Genomic DNA, 14,055 nt, shown 5'->3' with positions numbered 1-14,055 from the left:
TGAGGCCCAGGGTTAAAGGCCCAAATAGGGTTTGAGGCCCAGGGTTAAAGGCCCAAATAGGGTTTGAGGCCCAGGGTTAAAGGCCCAAATAGGGTTTGAGGCCCAGGGTTAAAGGCCCAAATAGGGTTTGAGGCCCAGGGTTAAAGTCCCACCGGAGGTTAAAGTCCTAAAAGAGGGGTTAAAGTCCCCGGGTTAAAGTTCCCACCGGAGGTTAAAGTCCTGAGAGGTTAGAGTCCTGAAAGAGGGGTTAAAGTCCCCGGGTTAAAGTTCCCACCGGAGGTTAAAGTCCTGAGAGGTTAAAGTCCTAAAGGAGGGGTTAAAGTCCCCGGGTTAAAGTTCCCTGGTTAAAGTCCTCCGTGGTTAAGGGCCTAAGTAGCACCTTTCCATAGTGTGGGTTAGAGTCACTATTGAGTTGCCGTGGTTAAAGGCATATTGGGTTGCCGTGGTTAAAGGCCTATATAGCACCGTTCCACGTGGCCCACGGCTGCATTTACAAGACCAGTGCGTTATGTTCTTGATAAGGGGGCCATTATCATTATATTAAAATGAATAGTGGTAGGGAGGCCAACCTATTATTATTAAAATGAATATCGTCCATATTGCAGTTACAGACTATGCATTGACAACCTAGTTGATTAAATATAGGTGGGTATATATGCTCCGGGTCTGAGAAGGAGCGGGTGTTATATTGTATTATATTATATGTATTATGTTGTGCTATGTGGTTAGTTTATTTGCATGAACCGCTCTGAACACCGCCGTGTGCTCTGCGGTGGGACCGGCACTGGCTCTCTCTCTCACTCTCTCGTTCTCTCTCTCTTCTCCCGCTCTCACAGGACCCATTCAGAGTGTCTTGTCTTCTCCCCCACTCGCACGCTCTCTCCCTCCCTCTCCCTCTCTCTCTCTCGCTCCCTTTCTCTCTCTCTCTCTCGTTCTCTCTCTCTCTCTCCTTCTCTTTCTCACACTCTCTCTCGTTCCTTCTCTCTCTCCCCACTCTCTCTCTCTCTCTTTCGCTCACGCACCCCGGACTGACACTTTTCCTCACACGCTCTCTCTCTGACTCTCCCATTTTCTCTCACTAGCTCGCGCCCTCTCTCTCCCCTTCTCCCCTGCTCTCTTTCTCTCTCTCTCTCTCTCTTTCACGTTCCCCCTCTCTCTCTCTAACCATCTCTCTCTCTTTCTCTCTTTCCCGCTCTCCCTCTCTCTCTCTCCCCCACTCTCTTTCTCTCTCTCTCTCGGTCTCTCTGACCATCTCTCTCTCTCTCATTCTCGCTCTAGCTCTCTCTCTAACCATCTCTCTCTCTTTCTCTCTCTCCCGCTCTCCCTCTCTCTCACTCTCGTTCACTCTCTCTCTTCTCCCTCTCTCTCTCAGACTAACTCACTCGCACTTTCACTGACTCTCTTTCTCTCTCTCTCTCTGAATACCTCTCTCAATCTATCTCTCTCTTACTTCTCTCTCTCCTCTTCTTTGTTCTCTCCCATCCCTCTTCAAGAAAAATGACTGAACGAATTATACGAAGGTGGGAGGCCTGTGAACCGGGTAGCATAGGCCAAGTAATGGCAGCCACACATTCAAGATGGGTTGACATGGTAGTCAAGAGAGAAAGGATGAAGGCGAGTAAACGGTTTGTTAAATGGGCAGAGAACGTACTGGGAGGGCGGGGTGATGAACCATGGGGGTGCCCCCCATCTGGATCAGGAGAGTGTGTCTTGTGGTCCGGGGGAGGCCCCTGTCCATCTACCCCCTACCCACCTGATGAGCCGGGGTCAGGAAATTGTTTCTCGTGTTCTATGCCTGGTCATTGGTCCCGAGAATGTCCCAACAGGGCTCCGTACCTATCGCCCAGACAGGGTGAACCGGCGCACGACAACTTGGGCCGAAGGGGGAGGGGCGCGAGAGGCGTGCACAGCCCCTTTGAGTGGGGCACTTAACATTTGCTTGACCTGTGGCCGTTGTCTGACCAGTGCCCCCTCTCTCTATTACATTCGCGCTCACCCTGACTATTCTCTCTCCCAAGCTCTCTCTCTCTCTCTCTCTCCCTTCTCAAGCTCAGCACAAAGGACACAGCGGTCCCGGGTGGGATGAGGAAGCTGAGGCATTTGTAGCTAGCTGCTCTCTCTTAGGCCTAAGGGGGAGTGGGTGTAGACTGGAATTGGCTGAGATTAAGGGTAGAAAGGGAGGAAGCCGATACTAAGTGCATGTCTTAAGATTCCAACTAAAACATGTGTGTGTTGATACCGGTGTGAAAGGTTGTTGTGTTTGAGTGGTAGGTTTTGTTTGTCATGGTTTATTGGGAAATGCATGGAGTGCATGTGTGTCCTGGGGTATGGGTGTGAAGGTTAGGGAGGGGATTAGGCACCCCGAACCTCTAGCCTTCAACAGGCGGCAGTGGGCTCGCAAGAGTCTGGGCGCACGTTAAACACACACTATAGTGCTGGGGAGTTACTGAAGGCCCTCGTGTGTAACGAGGTATGAATTAACATACCACTGTGGAACCGCCTAGTCGGCCCAGGAAACGTTGCACGTAAGTTGGTGTGGGCACTGGGTGGTACGTGGGCGACAGTCCACACCTAGGAGCAGGGCGGTGCACCGGAGGGGGCACAGCTCCTGCCATGAACAGGCAAGGCTGGTGAAAACGGTCAATATTTCCATGCCCAGAGCAGGCGGGGTGGGGACAAGACCGTCGGTTTCTAAACTGAGTGGCTGATAGGTACTACGGACAGTCAGCCGCTTGGGGTCCTGACTTGATGACGGACTATGAGGTCGCTATCGACTGGGTCGCCAGCCGGTTGGGAGAGCGTTATGACCCTGTTTTTACTCACAGAAACGCGGGATGTGGGACAGTAAGTGACTGGACAACAGTGGCATAAATGCACCTGGCTCAATGTACAGTCAGGCCACAGTAACCTTACTAGCCGATACAGGGTTAGTAGGCGAGTTGTGCTTCTGTGATCAGTGTTTTTGAAAAGAAAATGCTGGGAAGCAGAGGGGTAAGGGGTGTCAATTCAGAGGAATCTGGATTGTCTCTCCTAAGATTGGAAAGGGACCCAGCCTTAAACTGCACCTGAAGGTAAAATAAGGGGACTTCTTCCGTTCATGTGAGGAGACCTTACCGCCGGAAGTGGAGACCTGCATCTCTGTGGGGGGAGAGGGGCCGGCGTCGGACAAGGCAGTCCTAAGAAAGGAGCTGGTTGTACCGTCGTAGCGGACTGCCTAAACCTTACGGGAGAGGTGCATCTGAGTAGGGGAAGGAGTGCATCCGAACGGGAGGAGGGTACTCTTAACTGGAAGGAGGTTAAAAGGGTCAAAGCGTATGTTTGGTTTTAATTTGGTTCATATTTCCTTACATTTTTGACTGAGTGGTGATAGAGGAGTCAATTACTGCATGTTTCTATGGTTGTGGTAGGAGACTGGATGTTGTTGCTTGTTTTTTTTCTTTTTTCCTGCTCTCCTCTGAAGAGGCCGTGGACCATCCAGCTTGGATGCTGGAATATACCCCTGGTCTGTAAAATGCTGTATACCTCATTAGAATGCAGTGCTGTATACCTCATTAGAATGCTGTATAACTCAGTAGGATACTGTATACTCATTAGAATATATATACTCATTGGAATACTGTATACTCGGTAGACTACTGTATGCTCAATAGATTAGGTATGCGTTAGGAATGCACTGATATAGGACAATGTGTGTTTTGTTTGGTGTTGATTTGATTTATGCTATGTGTTTTGTTGGAATGTGTGTTTCTGATTTTGTCCTCACTTGTTTTTTTTTTTTCATTTGTGAAATGGGTGATGATGAGCACGGAGTATGGCGCTGATGTGCCGGAACTGGAAATCTGAAAGTTGAGTGGTTCTTTACGCATTTTGTATGTGTTTCAATCAATGGGTTTTCTCATAGAATGAGTCTAGATGAATTGTAATCTGCTTGTGGTTGTTGAGTAAGCTGTGGTGTTCTGTGTGCTTTGTTTCTTCCACAGGCTGTCGGGTTGGGGAGTGGCTGAGCGACCATGGACGCGATGGGGGAACGGTCAGCTGTCGTCCGCTTCCTTGGGGACGCTGTGGTCATGCTGAGAACCGTACAAAGGCCCTTCTCCTCTCCATACCTCTGCCGGTGGTGACGGAACTGATCTTGGGGTGCAAATGCCTTGAGGTGGGTTCGGGAAACCCCGGACGATATCACGAGCTGTCGCTCGATGGTTGCCTGAAAATGTAGGGCTGGTGCCGAATTGAGGGGGAGGGGCCGGCAACAGGACTTCGGCCTGAATTCAGTATGATGCAGTGTCCTCTGGGGGAGGTGATGGCTGACTGACGAGGATGGAGTGTCGTTCGGCGCTCTCTGCCTGATGGCCTGCGGGGGATTGGTGTTGAGACTGTGGGATTCACAGTCTCAAGGGTGGGTGTGTGGACTCTGTGTGGACTCAACAACTGAATAGTGGACTCAACAACTAAATAAATTGAACTGAATTGGACTCAACAACTGAATAAATTACTGAATTGAAATAATTAATTGAAATAAGAATATTAGAATAATAGATGAGAAAGTATAAATTGATTGAAATTATGCAAAATATGACTGAACTAAAACTGGACTGTCTTAAAATATGATTGATATTGTGCAAAATAAGACTGAACTGTCTGAACTGTCTTAAATAGTATTTCAAACATGTACATTGTGCAAGAGTGTCATGCATCATTTCCATATTTTACAGATCCTGGTTAATGTTAAATCGACGTCAGTTTATTGGTAGATTATCTTTTTGTTTTTATTCCTCTATAAAGTTACGGCAATGAATTTTGATGACTGTTCGAATTGGTAGTGTACCCTCAAATATGTGTCCTGGCTTGTATTGTATAGCTGTCATTAGCATTTTACGGGTTTTTAGTTAGCCTGGAGGAGCAGGGCCCAGTAGTGCATTGTGGCAAACACAAGATTACAACCGGGCATAATGGATAAATGGGAAATCGATTGAACGGGTCATCGAGGTCCTGGGTGGTCCTGGGTGGGCCTATGTCAGGGGTAGGACTGGGTAACACGAAGGGCCAAGGTAAAGTTGATGATGTGTATTAGAAGATGGACGATTGAAGTGGAAAAAAGAAGACGGTTCACTCCACTCTCTTCCCCTTTGGTCCGTTCCATCATCTGCCCACCTACGATCCCTCCTGTCTAAAGACACTAGACCTGCCCACCTATGATCCCTCCTGTCTAAAGACACTAGACTCTACTGGCGAGATGGAGGCAGTTGTCTCGAAGGACATCCTCCTTCTCCTCCCACGCCTCCCTCGTCTCCCTCTACCCACTGACTGTGCAGGGATCAAGGACTCTGAGATCTCCAACACCCGAGGGGGTTTTGCTAGGACTCTGTTTCGTTCTGCGGGACTCCCACACCTGCACTGTATTGATGATAGTATTGGTGGTCATCCATCCTTGTGTTTGATGGTTGATGGTTGTGTCATAAATTATGTATTATGACAAAAGGGGGACTGAAAGGAATATATCAACCATCAAATTCCTGTAATACCCTTTTGATAAGGTGATAGAATTAAGATGTGATAGAATTAAGATCCTACATTGTGTTCTATGTCTTTTCTCTCCTCTCCCGCATTTTGGGTTGACCTACTTACTCGTGGTGCAGGCTGAGGCCCCAGTCTGTTCTACACACAGCTTGGTTTGACCTGCCGACCTGCCGACCTTTTGACTCCGGACCCCTCTCCCCACACACACCCACACATGCACACACGAACAGATCTCTTGCTGGCTGCTTGCGTCTGACGACTGGCCGGCGCACAAGCACGCACACACATGCAAAATCTCTCTCTCTGGCACATCAGAACACTCACAGATAATTGATAGGTTTTTCAGTTATGCAAAACCTAAATACAAAGACACATTCATTCCCCCAAGAACGTTGGAGCATATAGCTTTAACTCTCTCCCTTTCAACACACACACACACACACTCTAGCACACACACACACACAAGCACACACCACACAAACACCCATACAATACACACACACACACACACACTCTAGCAGTTACAGTTATACATGCAAAATCATGTCCCTCCCTTTCAACACACACACACACACACACACACACACTCTAGCACACACACACACACCAGCACCCACACAATCATTAAGCCAGGAGGAGGGGTGGCCGCGACAAATGTATAAATGATGTGACGATGTATTGACAAGACCACCACTTGGCACTGGCTCGCTCCGTGTGCGGAGGTGCGTGGTCCGGATTGTGATCTACTTGTGCTGTGAGGGTTCAGTAAAACTCTACAGACTGCCATCTGACTCTGTCTCATCTCTCTGTTCACCTCGCCGACATTCAACTAAAAGTACTTAGGTTACATTATAGGAGGAGGCCTGTGACAGAATTTCCTTTCACATTGTTCTTAAATAATTCCTCTACGGTTACTTTTGTATAAATGTAGACATATCCATATATCGGACGCTACACGTATGTTGCCTGAGAGTATTTATCTTACTCGTTAAGAGATATTATGCATCATCTCTGCATAAACCCACGACCGAGAGTGAGTTGTCGGGACATGACGTCGCTCCGCCGGAGAGCACTCGGTATATGATTGATTGAAATTTTATTTTCACAATTTTTTGGAGCAGTGAGATGGAATAGGAGCTATTCGTAGCTCCTTGAACTGTTTCAAACAACTGCGCATCATGACAAAAAACAAGTTATTTTTCTCCCCTACTGACCTTAATAAAGTTTAAAGTTTGTTTATTATTTCCCATAATAAAATACAGAATATATTATGATGAAATGCTTGTTTCTGCATGAGCCCCTGAGTGTGCTACATACAGTATATATGTAAGGGATAATGTATAGCTACGAGGTCATTGTCGCAAAATAATTGACCGACACGTAGTTTAAAATACCGAGCCGCTTCGGCGAGGTGTTTTAAACGTCAGTGAAGGTCAATTATTTTGCGACAATGACCGAGTAAAGCTATACATTATCCCGCTTATTACATGGCTAACTTACTAACAATATACCTAATTCATTTGACAAATCGCAGTTGTTCTGTGGCTCTGTCAGCCCAAATAAAGTGATTATTATTATCGCGGGCAGCCTCTGTTCTGGCTCCGCTGTAATCTACACACACTCCGCTGTCAGTGCAGCCGCGGCAGGTGTGTCTGATTTGCTGCACTGATGTGGGCTTGATTGCGAACAGCTGCGCACATCGGTCATTATTGTCCCACAGCGGTCATTATTGAAAAATAATGACCGCCGTCGGGGGGCTATTGACCAATCACAAGCAAGCATTTCGGCGAATGTGAAAACGCCATGTAATAAATATATATATAATAAAAAAAAAGTAAGTAAAGGAATGTTCAGTCAATATACAATACAGAGTAAAATGAGTAACAGTGAGGTACAATGCAGAAATGAGTCATCATCATGCTAATTTTCTCACAACTGGACTACTGCAATTCCCTCTACTCTTAGTGCAGTGGCTTAGCACCAGATTTGAGAAGGATGTGGACACGCCGGACAAAAGCACCAAATTTTCCCCACGTGTTCCTCATCATCATAGCTTTCATTTTGGGGTAGGTGCCACGTCATCATGATGGATTTCAAGATGGCCACCATGTAAAATCAAGGTTCTGCCCATTAATAAATATCTTGGTCCATAGCGCGCTCAATATTTTAGCGAACACAAAGGTATTGGTATCCCTGTAAACTAGAGAAGCTAAGCTTTCCATTTGTACCATTTTCATTAAGCCCAACTGTTGGGAAGGGGGTTTTAATAGGCAATGATTCAAAATTATGTAAAATGTTCTCCTAGAAAAAACTGCCATGCTCATCTTCCAAAAGGTCCCTTGGATATTCACATGAATATATCAGAGTGCACATTGGTTTTATAGGTACCCACAAGCCTCTTCTTTCCAGACATACCCACTTTGTCCAACTTGCATGCTATTTGGGGCAATAATCAAGCAGGTTTGTGCATGTGGTACAAATGTGTCGAACATTGGGTTAGGGTTTGTTGTTAGAATGTTGAACATAGAAGATCAATTTTGGTGTCAAACTAGGGCTGGACAGTATGGTCTAAAATGTATATCACGGTATAATTTGAAGCATAGACGGTAACGGTATATATCACGGTATATTAACTTATCTTAAAATGTCTATATAAATGCTTCTGAAGGGGTAAAACACTGTTATTCTGTTACAGCTGCTGAGCTCTATACTATAGTTAATGTCCATCAATATCTTCCTTTTTAATTAAATAGGTTCAAGAATCTAATCAGGATTGTTAGCAGAGAGAGAGCGAGGGAGGGAGGAGGCTGCTAGAGTGGAGCTAACGTTAGCTTGCTGAGGCTAGTACATCGACAGGCTGCTAGTGGAGCCAGCTAACGTTAGCTTGCTGAGGCTAGTACATCGACAGGCTGCTAGTGGAGCCAGCTAACGTTAGCTTGCTGAGGCTAGTACATCGACAGGTGTACTACAACTCGATACAACAACTGCCAAAAATGTGAATGTTGGGTTAGGGTTTGTTGTTAGAATGTTGAACATAGAAGATCAATTTTGGTGTCAAACTATACATTTTCTGGGTCAATAAATGTGTTAATGCTATGAAGAATGTCACCAGATGAATATTTGTACCATTCTAACAACATATTTACATAATTTTTTACTTGTTTAACAGTCAGACATGCATGAATCGAATAGACATTTTATTAGGATCACTCGTTACATTTATTATTATTATCATAACTCTTTAGCCCGTATAGGCGTATTTAACTGTTATGGAGATATTTTCGCGGGTCTTGTGCAGTGGTCTTGTGCCCGCGAAAATATCAGAATGTTTCATAAAAGGTCCCGCGGTATACTGGCCAGCTCTCAGTGCGCGTCTCGTGACAGCTGTCGTGGACAGCGTGATAAGGGACATGTTTAAAAAGGCAAAACATAACAGGTAAGTCAAGTGTCATTACTTTAGTTATCAAAGCTGGAATCTCTGGACATAAGCAATAGGGATGGGTACGTTCACATTTGAACCGACACAGTACCGGTACCTGTGAATCGATACCGGTACCCAACGGTACCCTTTTTCGGTACTTTAGTCTCTAAAAATGTAATCTACCTACCTCAGTCGGAAAAAAAATATCCAAACTTCAAATAACTACACTTTCGACCGTTTTCGGCTTGCCATTGCCCCGACTGCTTTGTTGTTGAATCAAGTCAAATCCTAGGTAAGTGTATTGTAGAGGAGCCAAAGCTATATATTTAGGTTATTGTATTATATGAATGTTTATATGTTTATTTTTATAACCTTACATTGAAACGGCATTAGGAATATTGATTGGATTTAGATAAAGTCATTGAACCGTATTATTTGTCATAATAGACCCTTCTAGAATATTCGTGATGTCACAGTATGATGTCATAGTCAACCATTCTAGAACATTTGTGATGTCACAGTATGCTGTCATAATGGAACATTCTAGAGCATTCGTGATGTTACAGTATGCTGTCATAATCAAACATTCTAGAACATTTGTGTATCCATTATATTCAACAAGTCTCAGGGCAAAGGGAAGGAGTCGGGTTGTGACAGAATGGAGTATAGTGGGGAGGAGAGTGAGGCTGCGGTTACACCTTTCGTATCATCTTCGTATTGTTTTCATATGCGTATCGCCGCGTATCGCCGCGACGTCGTGCGCCTCGAGTCACACTTTCGTTTTTTTTTCGTTTTTGTCACCCGAGCATACTGATGTAGTACACTGCCAAAGCAGTAGGTGGCAGTAGGTGGCAAACATGAAGGCAATTTCAACCAATCAGAACGAATGTGCCAATACACTTCCTGGAAGCTCCAGCAAAGAAAATGTCAATAAGGCAGGCGCCTATGCCGCGCCACCATCTTGCCTATTTACTCAATGCAGCAATTCTTTTTTCAGCAAAGCCTAATAAAAGTGCAATAAACAAAAACGGATACATTCACTGTGTGTTCTGCCTGTCATTTGTTGATGAAACAAAACTAACATCAACACAAGTGACCACCAAGAGCGGATAGTTTAGTCTAAAAAACGATCGGTAGCATTGTTAGCTGCATGCTAACGTCAATGGAGTATGCCATTATAACAATATAGCATTGTGGCTAGAAGCTAACGTTAGCTCATGCTACTTAGCCAGCACCAAAACTGATGATATCGCGAGCTATCAGTAGTTATATAACATTAGAGACAACGCTGTGTGTATTAAACAAAGGTGAATAGATGACTGGGCCATTTTGTTTAATGCTTGTTAAGTTGAAAGAGGATCTCTGAGCTAACAGGGTCTGAATCCTGATAGCTCACGTTAGCCAGCTGCTCATGCAATCGGTAATGCTAGCAGAATGAATGGATGTAAACTTTATTTAACATATTGCATATGGGTACAATACAATACGGCTCAATACAAACAATTGTTAAGGGAATGCAGACTGTTGTAGCTTGGACTGGGGTCCTTATAACAATAACTTGACAACACATGGTAGCTGAAGCTATGGGACACGGAGCTATGTCCCAAACACACACACTGACACTGTTGTCACCGGAAGGGCACGCGATGGTATCTACTGCGCATGGGCGTTTTCGCAACAACGGCTAGCGTGCTGACTACACGCTGTTGTCGATTCGTTTTTTTTGCGTATCTCCAAACGCAAACACAATTTTGCGTTTCAGCCGTATCCACAAAAAAACGCCAAAAAACACATTTCTGTGTAGATAGGACATCAAACGTCGTCAAAAACGTATATAAAAAAACACCAGGAATACACTAGTCTAACCATAGCCTGAGAAAGAAGGGTGGGAAAGGGTGGGGAAGAAGAGGAGGGTAAGTGAGGGAAAGGGGAGGAGCGACAGTGATGGGGGCGAGAATAGCCAGGGCAAGGGTAAGGGGTCGGGTGGTGACGATATGGAGAAGGAGGAGAAGAAGAGGGAGGTAAGTGAGGGGAAGGAGAGCAAGAGGAAGAAAGTGAGGGACGATAGCTCAAGTGGGTCAGAAGGCGAGGGTGGAGGAAATGATGTTGCAGAAGTGATTCATATAGTGGTTAGGCTTGAGGGGGAGAGGGGAGTGAGGAAAGTAGGTAGGCTCGAGTTGCCCAAACTCATTGTCGAGCAATTAGGTGAGGTAAAGTACGCGAGAGTTTTGTGGGATGGTAATCTGGCCGTAGGGTGTGGTAGTGAGGAGCAGGTGGAGAGGGCTAGGAAGATGAGGAGCATTGGTGGGGTGGGTATAAGTAAGGTAGCGAGAGTAGGGGAGAAGAGGGAGGGGGGATGTAAGGGGGTGATAGCTGTGTAGTTTGACATAGGGGTGGACGGTATAAACGGTATACGGTATAAACGGTATGAATTTGCGCTATGGTATGGATTTTGACTATACCTTGTAACCAGTAGAGCAGCTCTAAAATAGCAATGACGTCATGTAACCACAGCCAGGGCGCGACTATTTCACTCGTATTTGCCCCTAAAAATAGATAGAATTAGTCATAACAGATGTGCGAACTGGAAAAAGTTATTTAGGAGCACAGAGGCTTCACGCAGTGGGCGTGTCAACGCGCAATTGTCATTTCATAATACACAGACTCTGCGTTTGAAGGCTGTGTGACAACTTCTCTCGCAAGTCGCGCAGTTTCTATGTGTAATGTAAACTCTGCGACGAGTCCAATGGTCTAACATGCTTTGCATCCTCGCCATTCTGGAATGCCCACGTCGCGCTAAAACCTTATGTAATGTTAACTGTCGATGTACTAGCCTCAGCAAGCTAACGTTAGCTGGCTCCACTATAGCAGCCTATAGTATAGAGCTCAGCAGCTGTAACAGAATAACAGTGTTTACCCCTTCAGAAGCATTTATATAGACATTTTAAGATAAGTTAATATACCGTGATATATACCGTTACCGTCTATGCTTCAAATTATACCGTGATATAAATTTTAGACCATACCGTCCAGCCCTAGTTTGACACCAAAATTGATCTTCTATGTTCAACATTCTAACAACAAACCCTAACCCAATGTTCGACACATTTGTACCACATGCACAAACCTGCTTGATTATTGCCCCAAATAGCATGCAAGTTGGACGAAGTGGGTATGTCTGGAAAGAAGAGGCTTGTGGGTACCTATAAAACCAATGTTCACTCTGATATATTCATGCAAACAGCCAAGGGACCTTTTGGAAGATGAGCATGGCAGTTTTTTCTAGGCGAAAATTTTACATCATTTTGAATCATTGCCTATTAAAACCCCCTTCCCAACAGTTGGGCTTAATGGTACCAATGGAAAGCTTAGCTTCTCTAGTTTACAGGGATACCAATACCTTTGTGTTCGCTCAAATATTGAGCGCGCTATGGACCAAGATATTTATTAATGGGCAGAACCTTGATTTTACATGGCAGCCATCTTGAAATCCATCATGATGATGTGGCCCCTACCCCAAAATGAAAGCTATGGTGATGGGGAACACGTGGAAAAAAATTGGTGCTTTTGTCCGGCGCTTTTGTTAATGCTATTAGGTAAGAACTTTCTAGAACGTAAAACATTCTAGAACCAGCGTATGATGTCATGATAGAAGGGTCAAGTTTCAAGTTTCAAGTTTCTTTAATAGTTGTCATACAGAAGTACAGAATACTTTTATACAAAATGCTTCTTACTGTTACGCTCCAGAGACTGTGCTAGACAAGATAAGTATCAATAACATAGTATAGCATGTAAATTAGAAGTAGAAAATGAGGTCACAGTGTTCAGTATAGACATATGTACAATGTTCGATGCAGAATAGACGTAACTGAGTTACCATATAATATACAATACTATGCAGTGTACTAATATACAATACTATATAGTGCAAAGCAGAAATGGGATGAGGTACAATTTCGGTACAATTTACAGTAAGGTGTACGAGTTGTAGTGCAATCCTTTATCAATAAATATAAAGTGTGGGGAGTGGGTGCTACAGTGTGTTTGTTTAAAGTGAGTGTGTGCTATAAAGTGTGGGGAGTGGGTGCTACAGTGTGTTTGTTTAAAGTGATTGTGTGCGTGTGGATGTGTGTGCTATGTGCGTTTGATGGTTGTTGTGTAGTGTTCATTGTTCGTTGAGCAGCCTGATGGCCTGGGGATAGAAGCTTCTTCTGAGTCTTTCTGTGCTCGCCTTGAGACTCCGGTATCGCTTGCCTGACCGCAGCAGTTCAAAGAGGCAGTTGTTCGGGTGACTGGAGTCCTTAATGATTCTCTTAGCCTTGCCCCTGCACCGCTTGTTGTAAATGTTCTGGAGGGTGGGGAGCCCCCCTCCAATTGTGCGTTCGGCTGAACGCGTCACTCTTTGTAGTCTGCTTCGGTCTTGTGCAGTGCTATTCCCAAACCAGGAGGTGATGTTGCCAGTCAGGATGCTCTCTATTGTACATGAGTAGAAGTTCTTAAGGATCTTCTGACTGACTTGGAACTTCCTTAGGCGCCTGAGGAAGTAGAGGCGTTGTCGTGCCTTCTTCACAACACTGTCAATGTGTGTGGTCCATGTCAAGTCCTCGGATATGTAGGCTCCGAGGTACTTAAAGCTGTTCACTCTCTCAACCGGTGCCCCGTCGATGCTGAGGGGGCTGTAGTCCTTGACCCCCGACCTCCTGAAGTCCACAATCATCTCCTTTGTTTTGCTGACGTTCAGGGAGAGGCTGTTTTCCTGGCACCATCCCGCCAGGACCTTGACCTCATCTAGGTAGGCCCTCTCGTTTGCAGAGATCAGGCCCACCACCACTGTGTCGTCAGCAAATTTGATGATTGTGTTGCTACTCCGCTGAGCCACACAGTCGTGTGTGTACAGGGAGTAGAGGAGGGAACTCAGAACACAGCCCTGGGGGGCCCCTATGTTGAGGGTGATGGATGAGGAGGTGCAGTTGCCTGCTCTCACCACCTGGGGTCTGCCCGTCAGGAAGTCCAAGACCCACTGGCAGAGGTCATAGTTCAAGCCCAGGTCCCTGGAGGAGGACTATGGTATTGAATGCCGAGCTGTAGTCGATGAATAGCATTCTCACATAGTTCCC

The sequence above is a fragment of the Notolepis coatsorum genome (genome assembly GCF_963971535.1).
Source record: "Notolepis coatsorum genome assembly, chromosome: 8".
Lineage (NCBI taxonomy): Eukaryota > Metazoa > Chordata > Actinopteri > Aulopiformes > Paralepididae > Notolepis > Notolepis coatsorum.
The sequence above is the reverse complement of the archived record's forward strand: the minus strand, read 5'-3'. Positions refer to the sequence as shown.